Source organism: Acromyrmex echinatior, chromosome 4 (genome assembly GCF_024713525.1).
Source record: "Acromyrmex echinatior isolate Ae372 chromosome 4, ASM2471352v2, whole genome shotgun sequence".
NCBI classification, from domain to species: domain Eukaryota; kingdom Metazoa; phylum Arthropoda; class Insecta; order Hymenoptera; family Formicidae; genus Acromyrmex; species Acromyrmex echinatior.
Genome location: NC_141855.1, coordinates 13,640,948 through 13,655,908, shown reverse-complemented (window position 1 = coordinate 13,655,908; position 14,961 = coordinate 13,640,948). Strand labels below are relative to the sequence as shown.

Sequence of the window (14,961 nt, the reverse complement as noted above, 5' to 3'; positions counted from 1 at the left end):
CGATATATATATCAATATATCAATATCTTGTAAGTAGAACAACCAATATCATCCCATCCCCTGAAGGCAGAATAGCCTAGAAGCAGATATTTGTAGTACACTTATTATAATACATCCATTACAAAATGCTTATTATTTGACTTTTCAGCTAAAAAAAAATTGCTCAGATTCCAATATTTTAATATCTTATCATATCTATTAAGAAAATATTAATATTTTCAGAAAATGATATTACACTGGCGGCAATATATCTTAATGAAAAAATGCCTACCATTTTTTTAAATATACATTTCTTTTTTGCTTCTTTTTACGGAAAGACATTTCTCTTTATTGAGAAATATAATATCTCATTCGGAGACTACTGTAACTATTCACGAATATTTTTATCCGCATTGCGTCAAAACAGAGCGTTCACTAACCGCGCAACATTATATAAAGTTTCGTCATTTTGTAATTATTGTAATTGACATAGATCTAATATTTTCTCTTTTTCTGTTTTAGGTGAGTACCCTGCCATAAAAAGCTGCTATACAAGTCATTCGGATAATCGCGGTATGTAGATTTGCAAATGCAATTACGGAATATACGGGACACACCGAGTTCAGTCCTCTCGAACCCGATATATTTCATCTTATCCAATGCTTCCAATCCAACAGTAAGCCGATACAAACGTGAACCGATATGTTTTCCAGCAGAGAGAGATCGACACTAGTAGTAGAATTTCGATGAGTTTAATAATTTAGCGCGATATATAGGATTCAAATCGAGTATGAAATTTTAAAAATAAAACTTCAAATGTTTTCACCGTCTGGCATAAAATGAAAATATTTTCGCATATTTGTATAATATCTGAAATCATGAATTGCTTTGATGAATTTAGGATTCTGTACGTTATGGTTGGTATAAATTCACGTTACTGACCGCATCGAGCAATCGGCGCGACGATACGAGAATAAACGGCCTTTTAAGACAGGATGAAATAAATAACAGTTGGATAAATTCCCAAGATTAAGGGGGAGAATTTACATATCGAAGCCTTTGTGGGAAGTCCGCGGCGGTCACGCGATATTGCACTTTAACGCGCTTGCATTCCGCGAGATCTCGGCGCTCGAGGGTGGAATAAAGCGAAAATGATCAGTGTGCCATATTTTAGAGTCACTTTATCGGCAAAGTCGCCTTTTGCGGCGTCGTTATCATTCCAAGCTAGAAAGGGAGAAAGAAACTCGCCGAGAGTGCGTACGTGCTCAAAGAGCTTAATTCGTGCCCAAAGGGCGCATCGCGCGGTAAATTACTCGGACGAAACTGAGGCGCATCGCGTGTTATTGCGTTCATTGCTCTTGTCTCTTTTTTTTTTCTTTCTCTCGTGCAATATGTTGAGCAGCACTGAAATAGTGTGAACCATTAAAAAGGTCCTTTTCCAAACATTTTTGCTAAAGCAATACCCTACGTCGAAAGGGTGTCGAGCGTGACGAGCAATTAATTTCAGACCCTTTTGAATCTTCAGAGTTTGCGAGAAAGTTTGCAGTGTGTATCAAGTCGTCGATAGTTCTAGGTCTTTCTTAATGAGCTCTTGAATCTCGAAAGGACAAAAAGAAGATATAATACGTGACTCTTTATTGATGCTTAACATATTGTTGATGAATAAGAGGAAGAGGGAAAGAAGAGAGAGAGGGGCGGGAGGGAGAAAAAGAGAGAGAATCACTGTGAAAAAATTATGAAAACGAGACAGCAAATAGGTAAATTCTGAAAAACGTCTGTTATTGACGCGAATCAATGGAGCGAGGCTTGAAATGGTGTCGTTGACGAACATGTCAGTAAATATTGATTTTAAATCAAGAGCGGCGTTGACCATTGTCAATTTGCACTAGTGAACAAATATAAACGCGAACGATATGTATATGTCAAAACGTCCTGGTTTAATCGACAGCAGATAGTTTATTCTCGCGTGTCGTAAATCGTGTCACAATTAAAGAAGATCAATTACGATAAATGCTTCTAATTTAAGACATTTGATTAATTATCGCTGGTTATCAAAATTGTTCAGTACTTCTACTTTTTTGGGTTGTTGGGTTTGTTAAAATAGATGTAGTTTACTTAACGAGATAAGACTCGTTCATCAAGTATATATTTTCTAGTGATACATCAACATAATGATACAATTTTCGAGGAAGTTTTTGATGATGCATTAATCATCGTTTATTACCAGCTACATTTTACGCGCTTAACTTTATGATGTCCACGATGGTATAAATAACGAGAATAAGATACTCTTATCGCATTGACACAAGCCGTGATATACAATAACATGTAATATATTGCGATAAATATTATTCCCTTGACTATAACGATGCGATCATGCGTAAATTTTCATCATGAAGTTTTTTTCAATGTGATATCGCGAGAATGTTTTGATTTACTTCAAAATTGATCTTAATTTATAAAATTTAATTAATAATTTATATTAAAATATAATTTATAATTTAATTAAATATTATAAGATTATGTGAAATATTTTATATAATAGATAAATAATTTTGTCGAGTCTGTTTTAATTATTTCCACATTCTATCTCTTATTTCATAAATTTTCATAAAATGAAGTTAAAATCTGCATAACATTGGGAGATTGCAATTTCCGTGTACAATCGATATACGATTCGTCACTCGATATTTTACATATTGAATTCGTTTAATAGATCTGCTCGATGTAGATTAGTTAACTGATTGGCGTCTATCAGAAAATCGACTTCGTAAATTCACTTCAGCTACATGTATATCTACGTTCGGATGGAGAAGACTACGGTATTCCATCTGTTTCCATTGCGAATCTTCTCTTCTGGTGAGGAGATCTTGAATAAGACTTGAATGTCGGGGATCTAGCTGCTGGCTTTACAAAATAATACCACATGGTAATGAATGTGCAGCATATGAATGTTTCATTGCATGAAACGGTTGAGCGTATTGTTCGCGAGAATGTGTTTGACTTAATACACTTCGTGAAGTCTAATAAAATCGTCGAGAAAGTTCACAATGCCACTTGGCAGAACACTTTTATTCTCACCCGATTCATGCATGCGTATAACTGGCAAACTGCAGTTTTTAAATGCAGAGGTATTAACTATAACTAACGTTAAAAGCTATTCCCGTGAAAAGAAGCACGTAATCTCTTTTTTAGCATATATTACAGAGAGATATGTATATTCCTCTAGTACCTTTTCTGGAGCAGAACATGTCAGAGTTAAGTGCTAAGAGTTGCTGATTAAACATATTTATGTTCTAGATAAAATACGTTATGATTTTTTTAAATGTTTTTTTTATTTCAAGTTTACTGCTTACTTATTTTTCCGGATTTGTTAAATGAATCATTTAAAAATTCTTTCATTTTAGCAATCCAGAAGTTCATTTCTTCAGTTTCACTTATTTATAATAAGAAACAATTAATCGAATAATAATGCGTTTTAGCATATTAAAAATTATGTTGTTCTGAAAGGAGCAATGCAATAAATTAAAATGAATAGACAGGGAATAAATATTTGAATAAAGGCATTCGCGATCAGTGATCTAGAATAATAATAATATACTTATCCATTTATAAGTGGCTTTCGATTTGACGCTGACAAAGCAGAGCAATATTATGTTCTCCTGATCGATTCACAAATTTTACGGATGAGAACCGATAATGGCGAAATTAAGATGCACAAACGAACCGTTTCGATTCTATGAACGCGCGAACTTTACGTCCGCCTCGTTCTCCACGAATATCCGCTTTGCCACGTGGCTGGAATGATGATCGGGATAACGTATTCAATGTATCAGAGAATGGTTTTTTTATACTCATGACTCATTGTATTAATTAGAGATGGTCTTACTGAAACTCTCGGACCCAAAGATAAGTTAAGTATAATGGGCGAGAAAGGAAAGTTCTTAATGAGGTTTCACTCTGTCAAACTCATTTGAGATTTAGTTGTTCCTAGGAATGGTATAATATTTATGGGCATTTGCTAATGTTATTTCGAACTAGATTATCTAAAATAGAATATAAAGGGGAAAACATTTGTTTAGAAATTTATGTCAGTTAACTTCTTGTCCGAGAAATCTAGATTCAATTCATGCGTCTGTTACCTAAAAATGTTATTTCACGAGGTATATTTTTGTACATTTTTCTATTATTCAACGAGAAACTACGGCGAAAATTCTGATTTTATAGAAGATGAATCTGAATAAGCGAAAATATTTCTGCACTCTATTTCTAGGGAACGATACATTCTGAAAACAACTCTTTCTCTTGAGAACAAAAGGGTTGCTCCAAATGTAAGGGAGCGTTGTAATCATGAGCGTATCGAAAAAAAAATCTTTTTATACGAAACCATTTACTATGCAAGATTCCTCCGTTTTTTCTCTGCTAGTCTATTGTGATTGAAAATTAAAACTGCATCCCATTAAAGCATCGATATGTATGTATATTTTCCTTTTTAATATTACATTCTATAATAATTTCACTTTTTCCGAACCTGGGAAAATGTCTCATAATTAACAATGAAAATTAATTTTTATACAGTAATACGGGTGTTTTCTCGTTACTCGCAATAATTCATATAACTATTATGATGAAGTTCTCGTTCTATATTCTGCTACGTTCGTTACTGCTGGCAGTGGGTCATCATTACAGCCTCATTATAAGAACAAAACGAAAATCCAATTGAAGAAGTCACATCTTAGCAAAGTAAAAAATAGAAGAAATAATTATATGAAATAAAAGCAGGAATAAAATAAAAAATTTAATCGTTAATATTGTCAACTCTGTTAATATTGTTAATCTGTTAATATTATCAACTTATATACATATTAATTTTAATAAAAGAATTGATCTTCAGTTTCAAAATTCGCAGAATTTCACATTTCGGACATCGTCTGTTTTTTGACATCGAAATATGCCTTTGTGACTCAAAAACACTTGATAATTCTGCCGAGGTGGTCCACCGAAATCGGCTACAATGGTGAAACAAAGGAAGCTACACGGCATCGACTTTATCTCGATCGAATAAAAATGCCCGAGGCTTTCAATGCACTTGACATAAATCTTGTGCGAGATAAAAAGACTACAGTAACAAGTGATACGAATCGTTAATGTCACGCACAAATCGCACAAACCGAGATTTGCAAGAAAGATTTTTTATCTTACTTCTAATGATCAAAACTTTAAGGACCGATGTACTAACATCGAAAGAAGTTTAAGATTATTAAAATATATACAGATCTGAAAATAATTTTGTGGGATCATCCAAAATAATTATACAAAATACTCAAGCATGATGAGCAATATTACAAAAAGTTTTGACATTCTACACTGAAACAAATGACATACACTATCAACAACATTACTTTAATTGAAAATAATTTTGTTAATTCAATAACACATCATTAATGAAACAAATACGTCATGCTCTTGTTTTAATAAAATTCTATTTGTTTCATTCATACTGTTATTAAATCATCAAGATTATCTTCAATTAAAATAATGCTGTTAAAATATAATTTTTCAATGTTGTAATCAACGTTATTGTATTAACGTAATTATATTAATCCTCGAGAAATCGCGGTAAATTTAAGAGATATACAAAATGTGTTTGTAAATATCGTTAAGTAGTGACATTATTGACCTGTTGGCTAAATAATATTATATGAGTCATTAAGATTCTAACAGCATGTTGGACAGTTGAGATTATATTACGTTATACAAAAAAAATATAAATTTTAATAAATTAGTTATTTCAATAAAACAAATTTTCCATTCATATTGTTTTCTTGCAAAAAGTAACCCTGCAATACCGATTTAAGATATTTATATATTTCGGATACATCGCGACCTCCGGCGTTAAATTAAAGACCGCGACCTTCCAAGGATTAATAATTCAACAAAATTATTTTTATTTTATATTTAATTAAATTTTCAAATATTTTAGCAAAATCGCGCACAAATTCCTTTCGAGCATCTTATATGAAATATTCGCAAACATGATCATGTTGTTACCAAGAAATTACCGATATCACGGTTATATGCTTGTTCTAGCCCAAGTTTTTGAATAATTCCTCCTCCGTGTGGCGAATACGTGGTGTGTCGATCTGCTTTGCAGAGATGATCGTCGAGTTGGCTATATCCATGGCAAAGTTCACTCAAACTTCCGTTAAAAGCGACTTTCAGTTTTGATTAATGACCTTTTTCCACGACCATGATTATGCGCTTCGCAGATTTCTTGCATTAAAATCGTCTCGTATAGTCCAGATTTGAAAAATAGACGTCCGATTATTTTTTCCACATCCGCGAAATTATCTCTGAAAAAAGAGTTGTGCTACTTCACGCAATACAATCATTAATCATCGACGAGTTAGTCTCATCGAATTTCGAACCAGTCGATCTAAGCACGCACGCCATAATTTCGATAGCTTAGCTGATGGGTAAACTGCCTGTCCTCCAAATTACCTTACGAAAAAGAATCTTCTCTCCGCGGGTGAGTTTGTATATCGCGCTACCACAGCTAGTGCGAGGAATCGTTTATTATTTACGCAGTCGGGGAGAACGTTCGTCCTACTTCAGCGCGACAGCAGCTGCAACTGCGCAGCATCCAGGCAATTCCTATCTAGCCATTTCCCTCCAATCCATTTCCTCTCACATCGTTCTTCATCCTTTCCCTTCGCTCGCGTCATGGAAGATGTCAATTACCCGGTGAAACAGGGAACGATGGCGAAAAAATGTCGGTGCAGTTTATTTAGTAGTTGGTTTAAATCTTGGAAGGATATTACGTGATATACTCTTAAATTCAATTGATTTCATGATTGCTTTATATAATCGACTTTTGTCTATCGAAGATATGAGACGTTCGTGTTCAATCCTTAGACATTCCAGTGGCAAGCACTACTTTCGAAACTGAAAAATATATGAAAATAAAATTTTCTCAATTTTAAGAATCAACTTTGTTGTGCTCACAACTTGGTACACCGACCTATGTTCGTAGTATAACTCCTAGTGTCCTGTAGGAATCAAATCTTTTCGACAAAGATTCTCGGACTCTTATATATAATTTAAGCTGAAGAAAACCTATCTCTAAACTTTTTTGAAGGTGTCATCGTATCGAAGACGACAGGTCCAAACGAATATGATGACAGTGATTTGTAGGGGGGAAAAAAGAGAGAATCTGATACAGATCAAATATAGGATGAATAATAGGATATTAAATGTGACATGTTAAAACCCTAATTTTTTTAGTTAAGAAAATGAAGATACAATATATATATATATATATATATAAAGCTAGATTTCTATTTTAAACTGTACCCTCGTCATTTTGATGTCCAAGAATCAGTCGATGAAATCTTAACTTCATTTTAATGAAGTGTGAGCGAATACACGCATAGTTATCAATTGAAAATCCTATTTTACATTAACCGATTCACACAACTTACAAAAGCATGTTGCCTTTTGATTATATGAAAAACTGTATGTGAGCACAGCGAACAGAATATAAGGGGAACTTGCTACGGAAGTTCGATATGACAGAGAATTAACGAACGAAGTGATGCGATGGGATGGCAATATAGACGTACAGCGTGGACACAGCGCCGTTCGATTGATTTCCATTTAGTGGAAGAATGTGATTTTAACCGGGATGGACCAATGAAACTTAGTGAAACTGACAGAAAGGGAAATGCGTATTTTTAATTCGTTTAATCACGATGAGAATATTGACAAGAGGATGAAGGGTACGTTTACATGAAATGCACTTTCGTGAAAAATAATATCAAAGATCAAAGTGAATACGATATATATACCTTATGGAAAGCCAAGCAATCTTATTAATAATTTTCTTAAATATTCGGATAGAACAGATATTTCTCATATAACATTTCATCGCAACTTATTGACCGGGATGAACGTAATCATCGATAAAGCAAATTTACGAATGCGAAGTGGGACGAGAGATGCGAAAGCACTTTAAGTGCTGCAAAGTGCTCCTTGTTTTCCCGCTTTCCTATTCCGGGCTCTCTCATAGCGTTAACGAGAGATTCGAGAGAAATCGCATTCCCCACCAATGGACATTTCCTCGCTGTTGAAATTAATCCTCCGATAAATAACTTACTTCACTCTCGTCTCCGGCTTGATAATCACAGTGCGATAAGGCTCGATGCAAACTTCTTCAGGACTCGACGACTAATTCACTAACGATTGATGATCGTATCGCGCGGACTCGCACAACTCCTACAGCTTTTCTTCATGAATACGGGAAAACTTTACCAATTAAATATCTCAAACCGCAAATGCAGGGATACTTTGGAATTGATTACCTTGATCAAATGATCTCTATATTTTCCTTGAAAACTTCGGAAACTTTGAGTTATTAAAATATGACTTATGAAAACGTTAAAGCACATTTATCTTTATATTTCTTTATTAAAAATAATTATTGTATTTTATTATATTTTATTCTATGGGAACTGAAAAATAGGATTTGACATTAAATGTATCACAATGTTTTTGATGAGGAAAGTTAAATTAGCGATATCTAATAAATCACGTCACCATAACAATACAGATTATTTCGCATTTTCAATATTCTTGTTTCAAAATTGTGAAATATTTAATATCGATAATGTGTCCAGTTTACCCAAACGTTTGGAATAAGAATAGTCACTCTCGGAATAGAGATCATCATCGGATTATCTCCGTGTCGAGATGTAATTTTCCAGATCGAGGTAGTACGCTCGAGAGCAAAATCACACAGTTGGGATCACCCTGGGGATTTCTTCTCCGAGATGAGTAGCAAAACGTGAGAAAGAGCGGCGGCGATGTTAGACGTGCCGCGTCGCGCCATGCCGTCAAAATGGTTCTTGCGCGGAAACATGGATACACCGGCTCCACGCGGCGAGGGATTCCGATTAGTCTGGTTTCTCGAATTGGTCGTCTTCCCATCTCGCCAGACACGCCCGGAATTTCGGTTGGACACATACGCAAGACCGAGTTACGTCGTTCACGTCAGCAATGTAAATTCGGGTGTGACGTTCGGAAACATCGCTTGGTGAAAGCGACAAAGTTTCGAAAGGGTATAATCGCGAAATTTGAAAAAGTAGCAAGCAACACGAAAATATCTAACAAAATAGTCGGGAAATTTGAAAAGTAGGACAATATCTTGAAAATGTATATTGCTTCTCCAACAATTTCTGTACATAGAAATATTCCGAAAAACTGTAAACACATCAAAATAATGTCTTTGAGATATCTTAGAATTGTATAATGTTTTGGGACGATTTAGATCAGTGTAATTTTAGTACACAAGCTATTTTCTTTGCTGAATTTGTTGTCAGTTTGAATTCGTATACGTTTAAGTAAGTCATAAAATAGGAGAAAACTCGTAATCCTCTATTTCTGCGAAGCTATATTCGCTCAACTCATTTATCGTATCATAAAATCAAGAACGACAATCTAAAAACGAATTTCATCGCGGTGAATTTAACGTTGAAGAAGAAATAATATGATTTCACCATCGAACAATTCCCTAAAAGGAAGACGTTTCTGTATTCCCGCACCGCACCATGATATTCCGTATCGCCATAATCCGTCAGGGGATTTGTAGAGGATCCCTACAAGGCGTCTTCAAGGTTATCGATCCTCGAGGGCGACGTCGTGGACCGAGAGAAGAGCAGATCGACTATGGGAATTGCCAGCCGTTCTCTATCCTAAATCTTCACTTGCGAAACTCTTGAGAATCAGTCCTCAACAAAATCTGTTCGTTTGGTGTTCAATGTTCTGTGATATTTTACGTCAGTTTCCCATCTCGAAGCTATTTTCAGTTTATTTAAAAAGAATTCAAACCTGTCCAAGAACATCTAACGATGATCTCAACTTCAGTATACGATTCTATTTGTATGATCGTTCAAGTGTTAAGAGCTATCAAATTTTCTGATCGAGGTCACCTGGTTCTCCAGCGAATCGCGATGACTACCATTCAACGCGATGCAAAATGCTGCTTCACGCGAAAGCGCTCGCTGACGAGGCGAAAACTCAATAGTAAAACGGCAAAATAATAAATCAAGTCACGGTTGATAGCGAATAATAATCAGGAAACGAGGGATGATGGGCAGAAAGAGGAGAGACTCGAGGAGGAGAAAGAGAAAAAGATTGAAGATCATGATGGAATTAGGCGAGCTGAACGGATGTACCGAACGCGTAGCGCTCTATGAGATCGAGGGTTGACCATTTCGAGATAGGGTTGCAGGTGGTGGCGGCGATGGCTGATCGATGCAACACCAGCGCCACTAGCCGCGCCGTTCAGCATCGCAGGCGATGGAGGACGACCGGCATTTCCACTTCTCTCTTGCCTTCTCCTCCTGTATCTGTATTTCGTGATTTTACCTTCCCGCTTTATCTCATAGTCATTCTTTTAGCTTCCTCCTTCTTTCACCTTGTCTTTCTTTCTCGTACAATATACCAAGTACGCACTAACTGACAGTACCACCTCTCTTGTTCCATCCCTCCGTTATCATCTGCCCTTCCTCCACTTCTGTCCTCCACTATATCCCTCCACTATATCCCTCCGACTCTTTCTAACCTTCTAGGATCCTTGCAACGATGTACTACGCACGTACTAACCGAGCGGCGCACGTCGGACCTTCGTGGGAGTCAGTGCGACCCTCTCCGCGTGCGCCACCCTCTAGTCGGGGGTTGCCTCGACGTAGCACCTCGCGCTGTTCTCTCTCCCTCTCGACTATCTCGCAGGCTCAGTTCTCGCCTGGAGATCATCCGGTACGCAGGTGATCCGGGACCATCCATCTCGAACGCGAGTTCGCGATGACACGTCGGCTCACGAGGTGAACGCGAGACTCGCGCGTCCTAAGGTGCTTTTTTTTCATCGTACTTTCTTGTGCTGTAAAATCTCCCTCTGATACTTCATCCTGTTCTGCTCCTGCTCTGCGGTCCGCTGCGGTTGGCTCGTTTTAATGCGGATAAGAATTGATCATTGTCTCTTGGTGTCGACAATTTTCGTTGTTATCTGTTTGTTTCCATTGGTCGAGTCTGGTAGTTTGACAAAGCTAAGAGGAGATGGTAAAAACGATTCAATATTTTGGAGATAGTTGTGCGTGAGCCACTCTTAAATAGCTTGGCAATTGAGTATTCGATAATAATAACTTGGCAGTTGAGTATTCGGTAAATTGTTTTATTTGTGTGAGACTGCAATTTTAATTTTGGAATTAATTTGTTATATGCTCTTCAATGAAGCTTCAATTGTACAACTCGTTTATATTTGATATTTTGTCGTATTATCTTGACAGATTTTATTTCATTAATTATAAATGCTGAGAAATGTAAAGCTTCAAAGACAACTTAAAAGATTGCGATCACATATTGCATCATGCATATCTTAATTCTACTTTGTTAAATTTTTATATAGAATTTTAAAATAATTTCGTAACGATGCAATAAATAGAAGTACAGTTTCTGGTATAGTTTCTAATAGTCTTCTTAGTTGTTTAATTTACTCATAGAAGATAATTAATTGACACATTTATGAACTGCATTCTTTTATTGTTTTAAAAAAAAGAGCTTTTCAGCAAATGAACGTGCAGGAAAAACTGTTAAATTATTGTACTGACATATCTGAAATAATCTACTTCGTGAAATTTCGCACGTGGACAGATAGAATGTCACAAACGTCTCGATCACGTGGCCACTACGATTCCATGAAGATTACCTGGTATCGATGCAATTTTGAGCATCAACATCGACTTTGCTTTAATCGAGGATTAAATTGACAATCTCGAGAATTGATTGGTTAATTTCGAAATTAATCCCCAATTGAACTTTGACCTTATCTTCATCATACGATTGACATATCGATATCTTGTCACGTTTTATTTATTTAAGATATTTCAAATCGGATACACACAATTGAATTAATACTAGTTTTATCCATCAAATGACTTTTTTCATTTTTACGTATTTTAAAATTGTTGATCTGATTGCCAGCAAAATGCTGTAAAACAGAAATGTGACAGTAAACTGTAGAAATGGTAACAGAATTATATCTCCACCGGCATCGTGACGTTGTTTTGGGGAAACTTTTTGTTTTCCACCCTCACAGTCTATGTAACTGGCGATCGACCATCTTGGCAGGCTCGATTTTCTAGAAAACGACCACTCAATTTGGAGTGCCCCAAATTGAGTTCGTAATCAAAGTTCGAGTTAAGCCATTAAAATCAAGTTTTATCGACTTCTACGATGACACACGTCAATTTATCCGAGAAAACTTATTTAAAATGAAGTTTAAGAAATCGAAGTGTCATTGATTGTAAAGCAAGGAAATGACTTCCGTATTGAAACTTCTTGCAGAATATTCGATGAGAAATTAATTAGTGTCATTAATTTTGATCATAAAAATTTTGTCAGATTAATATCAGAATATTTTTTTTTCATTGAAGCGCGATTTTCTGTAAATTTGAAGATAAAGAAGACATGATCTTTTTATTAAGAAAAAAATATATTTTAATATTATATTATATTAATTATTAATTATGTTAAACATTAATTATTAATATTGAATAATAATTAATTATTATTGAATAGAAAGAACGATTTTGCTGAAATTTATATCTGATAATTTAACTAGATCTGAAAATAATTTTGTTCAACTATCAAAATAATTACATAGGACGCTCAAGTATAATAAACAATGCAAAAAGTTTTGATATTTTAGCAATCAGCTTTAAACATTCTACATAATTATTTTGAGGTCTAACAAAATAATTTTCAGATTTGTATCTAGTTGACCTTTTAGATACTTTAGCAAACCGTTCTTTCCATGAAACAAATGTCATCTATGCATATTTCTTGTTTAAAATATTATAAAAAATTTAGTATTCTATTTATATTTAAGTTAATATTGTTTTTCAATCAGAGTTTTGAATTTATTAAATTTAGTATGTTTAATAATAGCATGAATTTATTTAATTCAATTTCTCCACATCTGTTATGGCAATTTGTAGTTTAATACATGAGTCGTATTCGATCATCTACGGAATAAAATTAATTCCGTTACCTTTGTTTCATTATTCAGTTCTCAGCTTATATCCATTCTCGCCCTAGGGAGGGAATTAACATAATGAATTTTGGCTGCATCATATGCCTCGCCATTTATCTTTTGCGTACGTTCAGTTCTAAGTACCAGAATTAAAGCGGACAGTAATTCTCATGGGGCTCGGCAAATAGTGGAGAATGTTAAATTAAGATGACTCATACGTACCTATAGTTCGCAATAATTTACCAAATATTTATGTGTACTATTTTGAAGCCGCTCGTCTGCCTCCGTCGGATGCATCGCCATTTCACAAAGATCTTTTTATTATTGTCGCTCATTAGTCATTAATGTCGTCAGTCCGAAATGTATTTCCCTTTCGCTATTTTACTCACGATTCTATTTTACGTTGCAATTATTATTCACATCGCGTAAATAACTTATCTGGACGTGGACTTATTGTTCTCTTTCTTTTCCTTATATTTTCTGCAGTCTCACTGATGTAAAAAGTAAACCGTATTACGGACGTGTTGTAACACATATGAAAACGTAAATGAAAATGAGGATGTCTCCACGTGTACCAGATGCCAGGAGAATGACGCGCGCATTGTTCCCACGCACGTCTGACTCTGACAGAAGCTCAATGATTCGTTTGCCGATTGGCAAGGCCGACCAGCCGTCGGCGATTGCTTTCACGCATGGGCGTGAATCGCTTAGCCTCACCCGAATGAAAATATACATACGTTTCAGCATAGTTGTTCGCAACGACGAAGTCGGCTTCCGATTCTTTCGCGTCACAACTCTGCGCGCGATCAGATTTTGAGAAGATATATTCAATATTCCATTAAACTATATCTCGACGTAATCTCGTGGGACTTGCATCAAGACTTGATAATATTTTCCTTGATAATTTTATAATACCAAAGTTAATCTGTTGCTTTAATCAGGATGAAACTCAATTTATGCTTATCAATGTATATTAACTTAAATGAACTTACTATAAATTAACTTTAATCTAGGTTACTTTACCTTTTTCTAGTCTTAAAAATTAGAAAAAAATGAAGAGTCAGTTGAACCGAGATTAAAGTTAATTCACATTGGTAGAAATAGGCATTAATAGCTAATCTAATCATTGAAAATTTAATCTGAAGAAAATATTGACAAGTAGACAAGATTTTTTTAAATAGTAATACTGTTTTGCTGCGAAATACAAGCATTAAGTATCACTTAAGGAACATCGTTTTCACGTTACTTTATGGATCCGCTTTTAGAAGGCGATAAAGATAAACGGTAAAAAGATACTTTCGTTTCTTTAGCTTCAACGAAAGCGATGGAATTCTCTTTAACGCGGCTGAAAATCGTCATGTTCGGGCATTCTCATCAATTCTGTTTTCCTCCTAATAGCCGATGTGTAGTTGGCAACGTTACAGCGGACGTTTGACGGAATAATGTGCATGCTAAGTGTGCGCATACCGAAAGAGTTTTTGCACGCTGTATGTCGTGTGCAGCTATAAATCATGGAGTCCTTCAAGCAGAGGAATGTAGACTATATTTTCTCTCTACGAAGACAGAGAAAGAGAGAAAAATAGAAAAGCACCTTTCTCTCTGCTTGAAATTTCCCAAATCATTCTCTCGCTAGGTCACACTCGAATTTTATACTTATCTCATCGGATAACGTGCGGATGTGTGGGATTTCTGCTCGTCGCGAAATCCAGCTATCCGCAAAATGTTTATCTGCGTTTAAATGCGGGCGTTTCGATAACAAACGCGGAAAAAACGAATGATTCTGCACTTATCATGATCCTCATTAACACGGGATGTAATGGAATACTGAATAATGGAATCTATTAAATACTCGCGATACGGAGACCGGCTTTCAAAATAAACGTCCGTTTCTGTAT

The 14,961-nt window shown here is 35.4% G+C and overlaps 1 protein-coding gene and 1 long non-coding RNA gene across 21 annotated transcripts in view; both read left to right on the top strand.

Annotated features, from left to right (window-relative positions):
* LOC147909991 (uncharacterized) overlaps nt 1–4,230 on the top strand; it is a 46,010-nt gene extending 41,780 nt beyond the window's left edge. The window contains exon 2 of the long non-coding RNA XR_015544795.1: nt 502–4,230. This is a non-coding gene — a long non-coding RNA (uncharacterized LOC147909991). The remainder of the gene's footprint in view (nt 1–501) is intronic.
* The window catches only part of LOC105146433 (uncharacterized), a 175,391-nt gene that overhangs the window by 110,980 nt on the left and 49,450 nt on the right, over nt 1–14,961 (top strand). For 11 of the 20 annotated variants that reach the window (XM_011056673.2, XM_087405388.1, XM_087405386.1 and 8 more), the window contains exon 1: nt 10,756–10,886. The exons of the other annotated variants lie outside the window; for them this stretch is intronic. The gene's annotated coding sequence lies outside the window, so the exon portion shown is untranslated. Of the gene's footprint in view, nt 1–10,755; nt 10,887–14,961 lie in introns of those variants that run through there. 20 annotated transcript variants of the gene reach the window in all.